Raw genomic sequence first — 18,329 nt, forward strand, 5'->3', positions numbered from 1 at the left:
AGTCTGCAGCTGGCCTCAGGCGGTGAAGTCCTTGTGGCTGAGGAGCGTCCAGGTACTTCATGCTGGCGGTGGGTGGACGGCGGGGCAGAGGGCTGCAGGACTGTGTCGTGCGGTGCCGGCGTCACATGAACCCGGGCATGGCAGACGATGTGGGGGCAGGTCGGCCCAGGCAGCCAAGCAGTGGTCGGACCCGGCTCCTCCGAAGGAGAGGCGTGTGACCCCTCTGCGTCCATGGCTCTCCTGCCGGCCCCCCGCCATGCAGCGTCCACATGGGCTGGACGGCAGAGCAGAACGCGCCAGCCTCACCACCTGGGCGGTCTCTGGTCTCTCTGGAAGGGGTGTGCACACCTGCGCACCTCCTGGGCTGGGGCTGACTGTCCTGGCAAGGACTGTTTCCAGGGTGGAAAACATGATTTCTCCCTGCATTGGAGAAAGCGGTTTGCAGAGCAGTGAAGGAACCCTGCCAGGAGACGGATCTGCTTTAGAAATTCAAGGGTAGGCTGGTGAAGGCCTGCTGCTGGGAACCAAACCTCCGGGTCAACAGGCACCAAGATGAAGACTTAACGTTAAATCCATTGGACAGGAGAAAAAAAAAAATGAAATCAGTATAGCACGCTTATAAAATAATGCGGCTTTTTTTTTTTTTTGCTCTGTATGCAAAAAAAGGTATAACGGTAGGCGTTATTTGCATAAAAATACTGCAGCTAAAAGGTGATCTCAAGTGGGCAGTTTCAGTTCAAGGTTTAATGAACATCTCAAGGCGATAGTCTCAGGGAGTCCTCTAGACTCACCTGATTTGGTAAGTCTGGACTTTTTAACAGTCTGAGTTCTACTCCACATTTTTCTCCCATTCTATCAGGATGCATCTATTGTGGCCCTGACCAGACAGGTTATTAGTAGTAGCCGGGCACCGTCTCAGGGTAGATGAGACCAGGTGTGATGGTTAAGGTTATGTGTCAACTTGGCTAGGGCCATGATTCTCAGTGGTTCGGGAGATATTATGTAATCCTCCTCCATTTTGTGATCTGACGTGAGCGGCTAGTGAATTGAAAGGGGAGTTTCCTTGGGGCTGTGGCCTGTATCCAATATATTCGGATGCTCTGGCAAAGCTCACCCTCTTTCAATCCTGCATCCAACTCATCATCCTCTGACCTGTGGTTCTTGGGACTTGAGCCAGCAGCCTGCTGTCTGACCTGCAGAACTTGGGATTTGCCAGCTCCCACGGTCCTGTGAGCCAGCAGCCTGACGTCTGACCTGACGATTTTGGGTATATCAGCCCCTGCAACCACGTGAATCAGAAGCCTGATGCCTGATCCACGGATTTGGGACTTGCCAACCTCCACAACTGCATGAGCCATTTCCTTGAAATAAACATCTCTATTTTTTTTTTCTTATACACTTCACTGGAAACCCTGGTGGCGTAGTGGTTATAAGTGCTACGGCTACTAACTAAAGGGTCAGCAGTTCAAATCTGCCAGGCACTCCTTGGAAACTCTATGGGGGCAGTGCTACACTGTCCTGTAGGGTCGCTATGAGTTGGAATCGACTCGACAGCACTGGGTTTTGATACACGTCACTGGAAATAAAACACATCACTAAAGGAGGGGTGAGGAATGTCATGACCATCTAAGTTAAAGTAAAAAACAAAATTCATGTAGTTTAATTAAGAGTTCAACTAGTAAGATCAATGCAGTTATACCCACAATTTATAGCGTAAGACATTTTTGCTGCAGTTATAAGATACCATTATAACACTAAAGTGTGTCACACACCATTTTTTCAAAGTTCATAAAAGCAGCCTTAACACCCTCAGACGGTGTCAAGGAAGCTAACGACAGCACAACCTAGATATATACAACAATGTTCCCCAAACAACTTTAGGTCCATGCAGGGAGCACCTGCCATGCCCCCAGAAACTGGCAGGGGTCCTGTGGTGAAGAGCATCCAGATCAGGGTGACAGCCTCTTGGACCCTGCATTCAGAAGGGAAAGTACCAGGTGCTCCTTCCGGGCTGGCCACCAGCGTTGCTGATCCCACACTGGTGACAAGACAGCCACCAGTCACAGGCTGTCCTAAAGGATAGAGCAGACAGAGGAACCCACGACATGTGAGGAGAGGAGAAGGGCACGGTATTTAGGCTGGATGAGGAGGGAAATGACCACATCAACCAGAAATGGCTTACAAGAGAAATACACACACCTGCCACTTTCAGGACTGGGGTGAGGAGATAATAAATGCTACAAGACATGCAGAAGCCCAGCTTGGAGTCAAAACATTCTTACAAGATAGAAATTGATACGGGTGAGAAGTGAGCTTCTGAGGTCAAGTAGACACGTGAGACTATGTGGGCAGCTCCCGTCTGGAGGGGAGATGAGAGGGCAGAGGGGGACAGAGGCTGGCTGAATAGACACAGGGAATACAGGGTGGAGAGAAGTGTGCTGTCTCATTAGGGAGAGAGCAAGTAGGAGTACAGAGCAAGGTGTTACAAATTTTCATATGAGAGACTGACCTGATTTGTAAACTTCCACTTAAAGGACAATTAAAAAAAAAAAATTCTTACAAGACTCCTAACGTATCCCCAAGAGTTCTGAAATATGCTCAACTAAAACAACCTTCAACAAAGCCACAGCCCAACCACTCACAAAAACCTCAAGACTACAAATGTCAGCTGGGGCGAGCTTTGATGGAGGGGAAAGACCCACCAGTCACCCCTTCAGTCCTTCACAAGCCATTTCCTCCTTGAAGATCTACTCCTGAAGCTAACTGCACACAGCCTGAAACCCAAAGGTGCTCATTTAGAAGAAATCAGGGGCTGGGGTCCACACACACTCCCGCACACTCTCCAGCTCAGCAGCACCTTCAGCAGCCAAGGGACCCAAGCTCCAACTAACAGGATCCAAAAAAGTAAGGCTGGCCTCAAAAGCCCACATACTGCGCTGCTCCAGAAGCAAGGGAACCCATTGGTGAGTCAGATGAAAGCCAGCACGTGCTTCTAAAGCCCATCTGTTGACTCGCCACAGCGACGTTGCTTCTGTTTCCCCTTCTTTCAGAAAAGGGCTGTACTTACATTCTCCAAGGGACACTGGCACCTGTGTATACAACGTGGGGCTCAGAGGGTGTCTGGTTCTTGTCTAGACCCTAGAGGTGGTGGCTGAGCCCAGGAAGTCAGGGTGCCCCGTGCGCCCCTCTGCAGCACATTTCTCAAGCATGACACGGGGCGCTGGGGAGGCAGCAGCAAGCCTGGCAAGCACCGCTGAGCTCACTGCCAGGCAACGAAGAACTCTGGTCTCAGGGGCTGCCACTCAGCTCCAGCATGAGCAAGGATCAAAACAGAAGCCTTGTCTCAAAAGGGAAAACTGTATCCTTCAAATTTCTTTCACACACACAGATTTAAGCCGATACCACAGATCACCTAATTTTCTATCTAACAGGAAAAGTAAAGAAGGTAAATGTAATTCAGTAATTCCATGTGAATGACCTTATAAATGAGCCAAGCATTAATAAAATTAGAAAGCACATTATACAAGAGCGAAATTAAGTGCAACACTTCCATTTTCTAGAGAAGAAAACATGCTACTGGCAAACATCCGAGTTAGCTTCCACCGGCCAGCAAATGCTGGGGTGAAAGTTATGCACAGGATCATCTAATGATAAGATACATTCCTGAGTCTGCACACGACCCCCAACATAAAGAACACAAGGTGAATGAAGAGACGGTTTCAGAATCCCACTCACACATTTCAGGGTCTTCTGTTCACAAGCTACGAGACACCATCTGAGTTACACAGCTCATGATCATCAAATGGTTTTTGGAGAAAGGCAGAAAAGATCACTTAGGGCCACGTTTTCCCGTTTTACTTATTTTTTAAGTTTTACAGACAAAAAGTTAGAGGGAGGGCACAAAGTTGTCCACTCCACATAGAAGGAATCGGAAACCAAGCATTCCCACTGAAGAGCAGCCCAAGGGCGGAGCCACCTCAGCCCAGGCACTCCCCTCAACCCACATTCAGACACAGCACAAAGTGGCAAATAACCTCCCTCAAAAATTCTCCCTCCACTGCCCCTTCCTCTTTCCTCCCACCTTGCCTGTTGCAATGGGCCAGGGTGCTCTCTCTAGCTCCCCCCGAGGCTGCATGTTATGGCAACCTCTCTTCACTAAGCCCAGCTCTCCCCGGGGGCTCCAGCTGTAACTCTCCTACAGAGCTAGAAGCGGTTGCTATGCAGGCAGTTGCTATCCAGGTAGGTACCTGTGAGAAGACTGCTTGCCTTCCCCAGGAGTCATGCCCGCCTAGGTGCTCCCAGGGTCACTCAGGAACCAGCTCCTTCCTGTGAAGCAGGTGGGCTCAGCCCCCATCTTCTTATCATCTGCCAGCACCAGGTAAAGGCTGCAAGAGTCTGTCCTTACAGTGCCATTCCAGGCTCAAAGAATTTCTGCTGCAAGCACCTGGCCAAGGGTGGGGCAAGCCTACCAGGTCACCTGACCACACAGCTCACACCGGAGAATGCCTGGTTCTGCAGTAGAGACACTGACAAGTACCAACTGCGCCTGGTGGGAGTTGTTCCCCTTCAGAGAGACCCATAGCTGCACTCGGCCCGGCTGGAGAGGCTGGCAGTGGGAGAAAACCCAGCCTGCACTGTGTCCAGAGGCATCCTGGCCAGGAAGACAGCACTTCTGGGTCACTACTGGCCAATGAGAGCCAAGGAGAGGGACAGGCTGCCCCTCTGGCAACAGAAGGCTCTGCCAGGTCCTCTCGCAACTAACCTCGCAGAGATAGGCTGAGAATTACAGCTCCACTGCATAAATGCGGTCCCATCCGCCCTGTGCCCCCAAATCAGGATGCTAGAAGGTGAGAAAATAGAATCAACGACAAAGGAATTGTGCTAACGAAGGTGACACAGATCACTAGGCGTTTCCTGAAAACAAGCAAGAGGGGGCAGTGCCAGACAGCCACCCAGAGACAATGCACCTAGAGTACCCACTGCCTTCACGACCACAGGCCTCGAATCAAGCCAGGCCACCAAAGGCATGTGCTGAGCACAGGCTGGGACCTTGACAGTTCATCAATCTAAACATTCGCAAGCCGCTGGAGAAAGGTGCCCCAAGAAGCCACTCGTGGAAGCCACAAGCTCAACGGGGTGGAAAAGCACAGGCAGCCTGCTGAGATGGGCCTTCTGCCTCTAGCTCATCCTCAGAGCCTCCAACACCAGCCTGGACCTGGGCAGCCACACCACTCCACCAAAGGACAAGGACAAGTACTCGGAGGGGTGCCTTCCAGCAATCGATGCTGTCACATCCATTCATCCCCCCAAACACACAAAAGGCAACTGCCATGACTAGGTTTCCCTGCCAAGCATGGGATCCGAACCAAGTAAAAAGCCTGACCAGAACTGCTGTCACCAAGTTGATTCTGACTGAGAGTGCCCCTATGGGACAGAGTGAAACCACCCCGTAGGGTTTCCAAGGAACACCTTGTGGATTTGAACTTCCGACCTTTTGGTCACAACTGTAGCTCACCACTGTGCCACCAGGGTTTCCACAGCATGACCGGTACCCTCCGATGGCTCGTGATGCCACCTGCCTGGGGCGAGGCAGGGCGGATGAGATGGAGAGGGGTTACTCGTAGCAACTGCCCATCAGGTGGAGTCCGGGGTCACTGACAACAATGGCGACACGGGCTTGGTGGCAGACGTCTAGACTAGAAAGTTGGCCCCTGGAGGAGGGTTCTACAGTCATCCCATGCAGAAGTGGGCCTGAACGCTTAGAAGGCCTTAGGGAGTATATGGATTCCCATTTACTCATTTCCTTACCCCAAACCTACTTATTGATATGCACTCAGGGAAAAATAAGTGATCGTAGATTGACAATTTGACAGCGTCTGAGTCTACCTGTCTTGCTGCAAAGGCCTCAGCTAGCAAGGACCGTGTGGACATGGTGTCACCTTCTTGACCCTGAGCTGAAAAGGAAACACCAGGCAGATGTGTCAAGGATGAAGGTCAAAATCGTGAACTTCTGATAGGACCACGAAGGAGTAACTCCACGAAGAAGGTCCTGACTTCTGTCCCTATGTCCTCTCCTGAGACAAACACCTGCCCCCTGGTGTTACTGTGGGGACTCAGAGCTCATATGCAAAGCGCTTCACCAGGGCCTGGTCAGAGTAAGCATGGTGACAAGGATACTGCGGCAGCATAGCACCGACTCAGCCACGAGCTCACTCAAGTGGCTTCACTTTGCCAGGCTCTACTGTCTCTGGCTGAAAAGTGGGGTCTGTGACAGCGACACCACGGAGCTGTGTCAAGGACTGACCCTGCAGAGCAGGGCTTCTCCCCCACGGCACTGCTGACATTTTGTTTTGTTGTGGGGCTGTCCTGAGCATTATATGGTGTTGAGCGGCACTCTACCCACTAGATGCCAGTAGCACCCTGTGAAGCCCAAAATGTCTCCAGACATTGTCAGTTGTCCCCCGGGGGCAAGATCACCTCCGGTAGGTAAAGGGCATGATGCCTGATGTGGAGGAAGCAATGAAAAAAGCTCCAACAGGTGAAGCTTTTCCTATCACAAGCATCCTTGACAACAGACCACAAAACTGGACGCTCTGTGACTGTGGCTCCAAACCTGAAAACTCTGTTTTTGATAAGCTGAGTTGACTGAGAGTTCTAAGCTATCAGAACTGGAAAATAAAAAAGCTCAATAAGTTTCCTAATGTTTAAAGGAAGGCGTTAAAGTCCCAAAAGGTCAGGAAACATCCAAAGCCACAGGCTGATTGATGACAGGTCCCACGCTGAATTCCGCTCTCCCAACTCCCCACTGGGGACATCGGTTACCTTCCTGACGTGTATAAGCACCCCAGCCCTCTTGTCCAGTCTGAAGGAAGTGCCAACGCCTCGCGGTCTATACCTATGACAGCTGTGCATCTTGCCAAGGCCAGCCTCCAGAATGTCCGCGAACACCAAGACGTAAAAACCAAAGGCAAACCTGGAATGTTTCCAGAACCACTTCTGTGAGAAGAATTCACACCGGGGAAGGTGCGTAATGACTGTCCACTGCCACTTGCTCCTTGGTTTGGCTACTGCATCCGCCACTTCCTGCTACCCCCTGCCCTAAGGGTGCACGGGGCTGCTGTGGGGCTATGTTTATCCCGGTACTGTCTCTTACAGGCAAGTTTGCTATACGGTGGTCTAACAAGGAATGGAATTTTTAGCATAAAAACATTATAAAATACAACTATCACAAACAATATAAAAATTGGCAATTCTCCAAGATTCCTCTCCAAGCGGTATAGCTCCAAAATTACTGTTTTATTTCTGTGATTTTTTTCCTGTGCGTATATTAAAGTATGGTGTAAATGAAAAACACCACATTGTATGTATCATTTCCCCACTTGCTATGTCTATTTTCACTTAGAAATATATCACAATCATATTTCCAAATCTGCACACAATTTTACCTCATTTGAATAGGATAAACATACTTTACTAAAGCCCCTAAAGGTGGGCCTTCAGGTTATTTTTTCGCTGTCACAGAGGATCCTGAAAAGAATACCCCCTGCCCACTGGGGCCTATACCTCCACAGGATAAACTCCTGGACACAGAACTGTACGGTGACAGGCTGTGTTGACCGGTGCTGCCAAGTTAAAAGGACTCCTGCAACGAGCTAGCTATTTACATTCCCACATCCAAGAATACCTGTGCTCACTCAGACGACAATGACAATGGTCCTGTTTGGGTTTTCCCACTCTGCGAGGGCAAATGCAACATGTACCGCATTGCTCTGGTCATGAGTGAGACCAGCACCCTGTTCATGTTCACCGGTCGCCTGGATTTCTGGGCCGTGGCGACCTACGTAATGATAATCTCCTCCCGCTTCTCTACTGCGATGCTTCATCACCCATTTTTAAGACAAAACAAAATCCACAGTTCAGCGACAAGGTAGTAGGAATAGACAGAAGGAACTATAAGCTAAACACAAGTTATAAGCTAAAAATAATATTGCTTTTACTGGGTTTAAAGGGTCCTCAGGCAAAACTGATGAGAAATTATTATCAAAAAGGAAAGAATGGCCTTCTGGTTTCCTTTAAGAAGCAAATACATGCATTAAAGTCTTCGGTTGTTCATATCAAGAAACTGATTGAAAAGTTCTCCAAACCCTGTTCACAGTGCTTGATGGGGGGACAGGTGAGGCACAGGCCTTTTCACTGCTGTTCAAGTGTTTCTGCTTAAGTGCTTTTAAACTGGAGAGACTATTGTCGAAATATTTTTTAACTGCATTCTACAATAAATTGGCTCATTATGCTCTTTATAGGGGGGCAGGGAGAAGACATCTTTCACCTCCACTATTCACACATCAGAGTCCCTGGAGAGTGCAGATGGTTAAATGGTTACGTGCCAGACTATTAGCCAAAAGGTTGGCAGTTTGAACCCACCCAGAGGCACCTCAGGAGACAGGCCTGGTGATCTGCCTCTGAAAGGCCACAGACTTGAACACCCTCCGGGGCACACATGGGGTCGCCAAGAGTCAGAATTGACTGGACAGCAACTAACAACCCCAACAGCACACATTAGGCAGAGCAGGTAGAGGATCTGAAGTCTAAGCCTCCGAAGTCCCACTCTCTTCACAAATGTTAACTGCCCTGCCTTAAGGTAGGGTCTCCCCAAAAAGCTAATCTCGGTCACAGGAAAAAAAGTCCTAACGCTTATACTAAATTTTTTGGAGAATGAAGATTAAAAGTAGCAAGGGCTTCTGGGTGAGATGGTGGCAGACCCTCCCTCGTCTCTGAGCTGACAGGCACCAGGCCGGGGAGCAGAGGGGCTGAGGCCTGGAGTCTGCCTTGGTGTCTCCCTGGTACAGCTGGAACAACATCCCTCTCCTACAGTGATGGGAAAGATGGGGAGTGCTGTGGCCAGGCTCCGGCATACAACAGCCTCTCACCAAGGCTACCACCGTTGCTCTGCAGCTCTGCGCCAACCTCCAGGCGCCTGTGAAGAGCTTCAGATGCCAAATGCCGCGAGCACCCGGCCCTTCTGACCTCCTCCTTGCCCACCACTCCCTCCACACTGGTGTCCTGGCACCTTCCTCTAACAGCCACACACGTTCACACTTGCTGTTCTCTCCGCCAAGAGCACTCTTGCCCAAGTGGTCACCACGGCTTGCCCCCTCGCTTCCTCAGGTTGGGGTCGCCTCTCTCCCCATTGGCAAGGCCTCCCTGAGTGCCCTATGTAAAACCACCACTGTTGCCCCACGCCCTGTCCCCTGCACCCAACCTTATTGTCCTCCTTACCTCTGAGCCCCCCTGACACTTGTGGTAAGCACGCTGCCTGTTTGCCTCACTAAGCTGTGACCTCCATAAAAGCAGGAGCGCAGTTTTTTAGTTCCCACTGGGTCTCTCCCCCCACAACAGTGCCTGGCAGAGGCAGGTGCTTAATAAACTTGCTGTCACATCAACACATTCCCTGTCGCTCCCTCCTGAAGCTCCTATAAAATGGTGGAGTGAGAAGTTTAAAAGGCAGAAAGATACCTAGAATTACTCTACAACTCTGCAATGCCAGGTGGCCCGCCCCTGCCCAAAAGCTGTGCATTTCTCCTCCGGGAGAAAAACCAGGAGACTCTTTGGGCTGTGGATGCCAGCTACAACTGAGGGTGGGGGATCATTCCTCCTTCATGGTTACTGAGACCCCCAGGCCTCGCCCCACGCTTGGCCCCTGATCATAGGCAAGCAAGCAGGTGGGAGAAATTTTCCCAGAGTCTGAAAAGACCGGAACAGAAATGGGGTGATGTAAGGATAGGGCCCAGTTGGTGGGACCCTGGCACAGGCTCGGACCCTGACACAGGAGCAGACACATCAGCAGCACCAGGAACCCAAGAACGGCTCCGACGTGAAAGCCAAAACCAAAACAGAACAAGAAGCACTCTGAAACAGTGACTTCAGGGGAAGAAAACTTAGAAGAAAAACTCATTAATAGTCTCAGGGAGATTAGAGGAGATACTGCAACCAAAAAACAAAAACCCAACTCCAAAACCCACTGCCATGGAGTCGATTCCGACTCATAGTGACCCCATTGGTTTTCCAGGGCTGTAAATCTCTGTGAAGCAGGCTGCCACATCTTTCTCCTGCAGAGCAGCTGGTGGTTTCCAACTGCTGACCTTTTAGTTAGCAGCTAATTGCTTTAACCACTGCACCACCAAGGCTCCCTAACACAAAAACAGAAGGCTATAAAGTAGGAACACAAAAGAACAAAGGAATGGTCTTAAAAAGAGAGTGAGAAAAACTCAACAGAAGGCCATAAAATAAAGCCGAGGCTATCTCCCAGAAAGAAAATGGGGAACCTAATGAAATTAGAGTAACAGTCTGGAAGTCCAATAGTTGAATTCCAGAAAAAGGAGGAAGCAACTGGGAAGAAATCAAAGAAAATTTCTGCGTGGAAGCAAAGGGGCTCACACAGTGGGCAGGACAACAGATGGAAACGGTCTCCAAGGGGGATCATTGTTCCTGGTGTTCTGAATTTCGCAGAGAAAATTCTTGGAGCTTTGAGAAGAAAATACAGCCACACACAAAGGCTCAGGAATCAGAATCACTTAAGATTTCGACAACTTTGAAAGCTAGAAGACAAGGTAGCAAAATGATGTCCAACCTAGAATGCTCCGTACAGCCAAACTTGCACTCAGATGCAAGGGTGGAATAAAGACTTTTCACAGGATCTCTAAACTTCACTTCCCACACACCTTTTCTAGGCTACTACTGGAGAATGTACTCCATTAAAATGAGAAAGTAAAACCATCAAAGATGATGACATGGGTTCCAGAAAACAGAGGCTCCCACTAAGTGGGATGCTGTGGTCTGCAGGCAGGTGGGAAAGGAAGAACCCAGGCACAGCCAAGGCTGGAGCAGCCAGGGGCTTTGGAAAAGATTTATTCACAATGAAGCTAATAAAGTGCTGAGTTTTATCAGATAAGAATAAATGAATTTCTTGAAAGGTTTTGACAATTCATGCAGAATTTGAGGTTGAATTTCAGACAAAAACACAGAAAATGAAGCAAACGACAAACCACCAAAACACAAACAAGACTCTTACTAACTCCAGGGAAAACAAAGTTATCTGGGAAAGGAAAAGTCATCCTGTCACACTGTGTCCTCATAAACATGGGATGCTGAACTAACCAAATGGCCTACTTTGGAAAGCTTCTGGAAGAACGTGTGCGAGTGTCTGCATCTCTGTGCACAGTGAGGGCAAAAAGGTGAAAAAAAAAAGTAGAAACTTCACCCCTACTTTCCGTATAAATGGAATACACAACGTATAAGACAGGGGAGCAATAAATACAGCACGTCAAGCACATACGCCATTTAAGAGTTGGAGGTGAAGACCAAAGAATTGGCTAAGAGTCGAAAGTGGCTGCCTCTGCAGAGGAGAAAAGCAGGACAGAAGGAAGGTGGTCGCTACCTTTTCTTTACAAGCCTTCCTAGAATTATCTGACCTTTTATTTGAAATACAATTCTAATTGTAAAATTCATATACATGCCAACAAGCAGCAGTAAGCGGCTGTATGCACAGCCAACATGCTGTCACTTAACGAACGGCAGCATCCACCAGCTGCCAAGCACAACACCCAGCACGCCTCAGAATAAGGACAAGTGTCTTGCTTGTCCCAAATGGTGTCACGGAACTTCAGCGTGCCTGGTAAAGCAGCAGCCTGCTGGGGTACCACTTCTAAAATGTCTGATGTCAGAAATACAAAAAAACCCTCTGTTTTAATCCCACATAATTTGAGTAATCAGTCTTTTAAATGTTATACATGTGATGTGTCTTCTCATTCCATTTTTGTTTTCTAAATGTTACATGTCATGGTAGGTTTATACTTCCAGGGAAAGGTGTTCTGACACACTTACTGGCTAGGGTTCTGTGGCTGCTTTTCTACTTGGTCAGAACCTTCTTCACAACACGCACCTTGGACTTTTTGAGAACTGAGCTGCGTGCCACGCTTCTGGGAGCTTGGTTATTGCTTCACAGGGGAAGGAAAAGCCTCCCTTCAATCACTCACCTTATGGGATGGATGCATGCCGAACAGCCCATGTCAAACAGAAGAGCCACTACCAACTCCAAAAAGTACATTCTCTGCTCAAGCCCTTTTGGTAAATAACAAAGTTATAATTGCGAAGAACTGGTGGAAAATCTGACTCATTAACGTCAGAAGTCACCCCTGTAGACACAGTGCAATCATCTGAAAATCCTGTCTGTCAAAATGTCTTAGGCAGGACTGACTCAAGGCAACCCTCTACCACCGGTGACGTAGGCAGTACGCCAGATTCTCAACCTGTCACCCGTAACTGCCACCAACCATAAATGTCATGCCTCCCCTTTGCATAATAAGCTGGTCTTCCCTCTACAACACCCGGTCCTTCTGAGGCCACATGGAAAAACTTACTCATCCCTTAAAACTCAGTTCAAGAACCACATTCTTTGTGAAGATTTACCCACAGGAAATCCCTTTCTTCTCTTCCCTTAACCTTGCAAATATTTCAATTATTGCACTTACACATTGTAATGTATTTCAAGTGATTCTTCCATAGCAGACCACAAGCTCCTTGAGAAAAAGGTAAGAAATCTATATTCTTTCCACTTTTATATCCTCAGGAACTTAAAACAGTGCCTGGCACACAACAGTTTTCAGTAAGTGTTTTCTGAATTGAAGTGCTGAAGAAGTGAGACTGTAAGACTGAACTCAGACAACCAAAGTTCAAAATAACAAACCAAATGGACGTGGGATGGAGGGGAGGCCAGTGAGAGTCAGCTTCCGCCCACTGGAGACAGTAACAGGAGAGGAAGCGGCCTGAGCACGGAGATGCCCAGGACCGTAGCTCAATCTAAGAGGTGCTCTCCTTACACCCGCTGTATGCTTCACCCAAATAAACCTGATTTGTGGTAAGGTGAGGTAAGTCCCTAAGACAGCGCTTGGCACCCAAGACGTTTAATACTCAGTGTAAACTACTCAAGTGGCTTTCAAACGCTGTCACTGTTTTCTCCACAGCCTAAAGCTGTCATGACGGATGATGGTTGATGTTTCAGACCCACAGAGTTGGAAGTACAGGTAATAGAAGCCATTCTTAATCAAATATCTTCTCAACTTTAAAACACTTTTCCCAAGCATTTTAGTTGTAAATGTACTTAGTGAGTTTTAGCCTAGTGGTACTTAAAATGTTCAAAATGCAAACACGAGCACCAGGTTTCACCCAGTGCTTCCAGTACCCCAGGTCTGCTTCTGTGAATTAACACTAAGCCTATTACAGGGCATTTCGCTGCAAACCACCTCAGACGAAGTCCTAATTGTGACTTGCCCCGTCTTAACAGGGGCTTTAGGACGTCATCTGCCAAGTGGGGGACTACCCTCCATAAGCAGACACCAGAGAAATGTAAACTCATCACCTGAAGGCTCAGGGCAGCTCTGAACCCGAGGACACACAACAAAACCCTCCACGGAAAGACCAGTCCCGCCGCCACAAGCTACGGCTCAGCTGTGTTTCCCCGAAGGTGTCGCTCGACTCGACCGCACGCGCTGTTACACTAGAAGCGGACCCGAGCTCCCCGATATCCCAGCAGCACGTCAGGGCCGACCCCGTCGTCTTCTGATCGGGGGCTGAGGGCGCAGGCAGCTCCCAGACAAGCCGGGCGCAGGGGCGCTCCCCCACCCTCCCGGCGCGAGGACGGGCTCAGCCCCCCGCTGCCTCGCCGCGAGGCTGCTGCCAGGCTCGGGCGACCCAGGCAGGCTTCCTGGGCGCGTCGTCCGTGAGCCGAGCCGGGACGGCCCGACGAGTCGCGCCGACGAGCAAGACGCCGCCCCAAGGGAGCGTCGGCCGGAGCCGGCTCCGCTCCCGCCCTGCTCGGGCCTCAGCTGGGCGCCTGGCCGGCCCGTCGCCGACCCGGGTCGCCGGGAGCGGCCTTGACGGGCGCTCCTCGGGTCTCACCTCGGGCCCCAGGCGAGGAGGAAGCCCAGGGCCGGCGCGCACGGGCGGGCGCGCCCCGGCGGCGTCCGCTCCCCACCCCCTCGGGCGGAAGGCCCCAGACCCGGGCGGAAGGCCGGCACCGGAAGGCCGGCACCGGAAGCCCACGTCCCCCAGAACAGGGGCCCGACTCTATGGTCGGGGCGGCACCGCGAGCCCCACGTGACCCGCGGGCACCAATCAAGGCGAGGCGCCCGTACCATCGAGACGAAGGACGTCCGAGGTAGACAAGCCGCGCTCGGCGGCTCTCCTTCCCCTTCCCGGCTCCGCTCCGGCGCCCGCAGCTCGGTGCTGCCGCCATCTTTCTGGAGGAGAGCGCCAGGGCGAAAGATTCCCCTCCCCGGAATCGCTCCACACTCACCGCCACTTGCCCTCCCCCGCCCAACTCCCTTCTCCTCAGTGACCGTTTAGCTCCTTCTGAAGAAATGCCCTTCCTCCCGTTCTAGGTACTACAAGGCAAAGAATCACATTACCTGTTCCACTCTTATTTGCGTAAGGGAACCAAGCTCATAAGGTAGAAACTGTGGCGAAACAGGGACAAGCCGCCATCTTGGTAAAGGAGAACAGGCTACGCTTGACCTCCCCCCCCCACCCCCAGCCTCTATAATGCCCAACCGCCGTGGGAGGGGCACGGCGCCTGCGCAGAGGCGACAAGCACGGTCGGATCCGCGCCTGCGCACTCGGGCGCCGTGGAATGGGGGAGGGGGAAGACAGGCCGCGCCGCGAGAGGAAAGCGTTGGCGGGGGCGGGGCGACGTGATGACGCACGCGGGGCGGGGCGGGGCGGGAGCAGCGGGCGCTGGGCGGATCCGGGCCTCGGTCACTCGGCGCCTGGTCTTCTTCCCGTCGGCCGGTGAGTGTTTGCTCGGGGTCCCTCGGCCCGGGGGACGAGCGGCCTCCGCCCCCGAGCGTGCGGAGAGGGGCCCAGCTCGCCCCGGGCCCTGCGGCGGCGGCCGGCCTCGGTCTGCGGGCGCGCGGTGGGGGAGGGGCGGTCGGGCAGCGCGCCCCTCCCCCGCCCGGGCCTCCGGATCCCGGCCGCCCCCCAGGACCCCCGCGGCCGGCGCCCCCCCTGCGTCCACCCGCCCCCCCAGAACCCCCACGGCCGGCGCCCACCCGGCGCCCCGCCTGCGCCCACCCGCCCCCCCGGAACCCCCACGGCCGGCGCCCCGTCTGTGTCCACCCGGCTCCCGGACCTCCACGGCCTGCGCCCACCCGTCTCCCCGGACCCCCTCGGCCGGCGCCCCGTCTGTGTCCACCCGGCCCCCGGACCTCCACGGCCTGCGCCCACCCGGCGCCCCCCCTGCGTCCACCCGGCGCCCAGCGCACCCCGCTTCCGGCCGTACCGAGGGCAGGCCCACCGGGGGGCGCTCGGGGGGGCGGCTCCCCAAATCCCCGGGCGGCGCGGCGCGGCGTGGTCGGGGCGGGGCCGCTGTGCTGGCGGAGGAGGAAGGCCTGGGGCCCGGTGAGGGGGCGGGCAGCGGGCTCGGGGCGCCCACCGTGGTACCCCCCGCTGGCCGTTTTCTCAGGGAGCGCTCGGAGCCGCGTTAGCAGGCCCGGGGAGGGGGAGCTCTCACGGCAGCCGTGGTTCCGGGGTGCTGGGGCCGGAGCCGCGGGCCGGGTGGAGGCGGCCGACCCCCGGGCCGCCGTGCGCGCTCCGATGCGGTCGCGGGGCCCTTTGTCCGTTCCCGCCCGGATGTTGTCAGACCCCCAGCCCGCCCTGGGCGTCCTCCCCACGGACGCGAGACGCGACCACGTCTTCTGTCGGGTCGCTTCGTGTGTCCTTTCTCTCCCCCGGCCCGGAGCACCGTCCCCTGCCCACCGCCTCGGCTCTACTGTGGGGCCTCGGCCATTGCCTCCAGCCTGGGCAGCCTCGGGCCCCTGTGTCGGCCCTTAGGGTTCTTGTCGTAGTTGTCCCTGGGTCTTCAGCCCTGTGAGGGACACGGGGTGCGATTGTCTTGTCACCACTGCCCGTTGCCTCCCGGAGTGACCAGCACACATTAGGTTCTCCGTGTTTTTTGAGTGATGGAAGTATTGTATTTCAAACGGATGATGATGTTTTTAATGTTTGTTTTCAGTTGCATTGCCCCACAGTCTCACAATGGGGACTTCTTTGGCCTTTGGATTCCTAGACTCCGTGGAGGTTTTTATATGGTATACAGAACACTTTGCATACCTTTCAAAAGTCCAAAGGTTCTGAATTCCAAAGCACATCTAGTTCTAAAACCAACACCCAAATCCTTTGAGGTCCAGTCTTTTGTGACTTATAGCGACCCTATAGGACTGCCTCATAGGATTTCCAAGGAGCTGCTGGTGGATTCAAACGCAGACCTTTTGATTGACTGCTGGACTGTTAAGCACTGCACTGCCAGGGCTCTCATCTAGCTCTAGGCGCTCTGGACAAGGAAGTCTTACAGATCTTCATGGGTTATTTTGGCCATTGGAGATAATGTGTGTGCCGTGAATATAAGAATAACTTCAGTAAGTCAATGAGTGGTAGTTCCTTTTATGGGTATCTCACTCATATAAATGCTGCCAGTAAAATAAGTTTGTATTGCCTAAAACAGTTTTATTAGGCGTTTATCTCCCCAGCTCTTTTGTTTTGGGAAGGTTGTTTCTTAGGTGTGTAGTGGGATGAATGTGTTGTTCTGTGGAAGGCAGAAGCAATGGGCCAAGGTTAAAGAACTTTTAACAGTGTCTGGCATCTGGAATGAGCACAGCCTGACAGAACGAAATTTTCCTTTTGACCACATTTTTGGGATTTGGGAGATCCAGGTGGTCTGCACCCAAGGTTTAAATTAATCACAGTGCTGGAGGTATGTGTTGCTAGATCAGGGACTTCTCACTGAAAACCAGGCACATTTCAGAGGTTCGGCATTTCTGTCCCAACTTGTATTTCACATTGGTCGGTTAGTACAAATTGGTAGCAAATCATATTGTTAGGTGCTGTTGAGTCAATCTTGACTCATAGCGACCCTATAGAGCTGAGTAGAACTGACCCGTAGGGTTTCCAAGGAACTGCTGGTGCATTTGAACTGCTAGCCTTTTGGTTAGCAGCTGTGGCTCTTTACCACTGTGCCACAAGGCCCCAGCAAATCATAGTAGGTCCAAATTATGCTTTAGGATAAAACCAAATATAGAAGAAATAGGCGGTGGCGAGAGAAACTTAATAAAATTTAGGCAACATTGCAATGTCTTATAAGCTTTATGCCTATTCTAATGATAGAATTCTGTTTTCCCATACTTGTGCACTGAGATCCGTTTTGAGTGGCAGGAAACGAGTAGGCAGGAGTGACAGTCATCTTCGCTCCCGTGAAGCACCTCGGCCCCACTAAACGGTTGCGGTGGGCACAAGGTGCAGTGGTCCTGGGGTCATTGGTCAGCATCCCCACAGGGTTACTGCAGCGGCCAGTGGCCAGGGCCCAGGACTCAGTGAGCTAAGAGAGAGATGACATTTCTGTGTGAGCACCATGAGAGCATAAGATCAGGTACGTGTGATAGGTGGTAAGGTAGGAGCCCGCTCTTCTGTCCTTGATGTGAAGGGGAAGGTCATTTTATTCAATTCTTTAAAAAAGAAAAAAAAAAAAAATGCCACAGCACCAGGGATTCTAATTGAAATTGGATCTAATAATTTGGGGGAAATAAAATTATTGTTCATGTACCACCTGGTTTCTTTCTAAATGTGTTCCTAGGAGTTTTGTTTTTTGCTCTGCTGTCAATTACATTTTTTTCTCGTTTAATGTCTTGGCATATATTGCCATCACAGAGCACTGGTGGCACAGTGGTTAACAGCCACAGCGAGCCACAGCCGCTAACCAAAAGGTCAACATTCGGAATCCACCAGCCACTGCTTTGAAACCCTGTGGGGCAGTTCTGTCCTGTAGGGTCCCTATGACTCAGAGTTGAGTGGGGGTGGGGTGATTGCTCTCACAGAAAGGGACTATTGATTTATTTCTGTCTTGTATCCAGTCACCTGGCCAAATCTTTTGTATTGTAGTTCTTTTTTTACCGAAATAGTTGAGTTTTCTCTGTATCCAATCGTATCAGCCAGCTTTTTCTTTTCACTATCTTCACTAAATTCAACAGTAGTATTAAATATTCATGATGAAATTGCAATGTCCGTCTACATCCTGTTTGGATCCTGATTCAAATGAACAAACAAAAAAAATCCTGAGACAATTAGAGAAATACGAACAGTACTTGGATATGTGATTATATTAGAGAAATACGAACAATATTTGGATATGTGATTATACTAAAAAATTGTTGATTTTTTTAGGCGTGATAATGGCGCGTCGTTTCTAAGAGTCCTGTTTGTAGACATACTGGAGTATTACAGATGGG

General features: G+C 51.3%; 2 protein-coding genes across 4 annotated transcripts in view; one reads left to right on the top strand and one right to left on the bottom strand.

Annotated features, from left to right (window-relative positions):
• HDLBP (high density lipoprotein binding protein) overlaps positions 1 to 14,567 on the bottom strand; it is a 73,646-nt gene extending 59,079 nt beyond the window's left edge. Inside the window, exon 1 of one of the 2 annotated variants that reach the window (XM_049888719.1) lies at positions 14,463 to 14,567. The gene's annotated coding sequence lies outside the window, so the exon portion shown is untranslated. Of the gene's footprint in view, positions 1 to 13,953; positions 14,054 to 14,462 lie in introns of those variants that run through there. The other variant, XM_049888720.1, reaches the window with a different exon arrangement.
• Positions 14,568 to 14,768: 201 nt separating this feature from the next.
• SEPTIN2 (septin 2) overlaps positions 14,769 to 18,329 on the top strand; it is a 44,773-nt gene continuing 41,212 nt past the window's right edge. For both annotated transcript variants that reach the window (XM_049888721.1, XM_049888722.1), the window contains exon 1: positions 14,769 to 14,841. The gene's annotated coding sequence lies outside the window, so the exon portion shown is untranslated. The remainder of the gene's footprint in view (positions 14,842 to 18,329) is intronic.

This window comes from Elephas maximus, chromosome 6 (assembly GCF_024166365.1).
Source record: "Elephas maximus indicus isolate mEleMax1 chromosome 6, mEleMax1 primary haplotype, whole genome shotgun sequence".
Classification (NCBI taxonomy): domain Eukaryota; kingdom Metazoa; phylum Chordata; class Mammalia; order Proboscidea; family Elephantidae; genus Elephas; species Elephas maximus.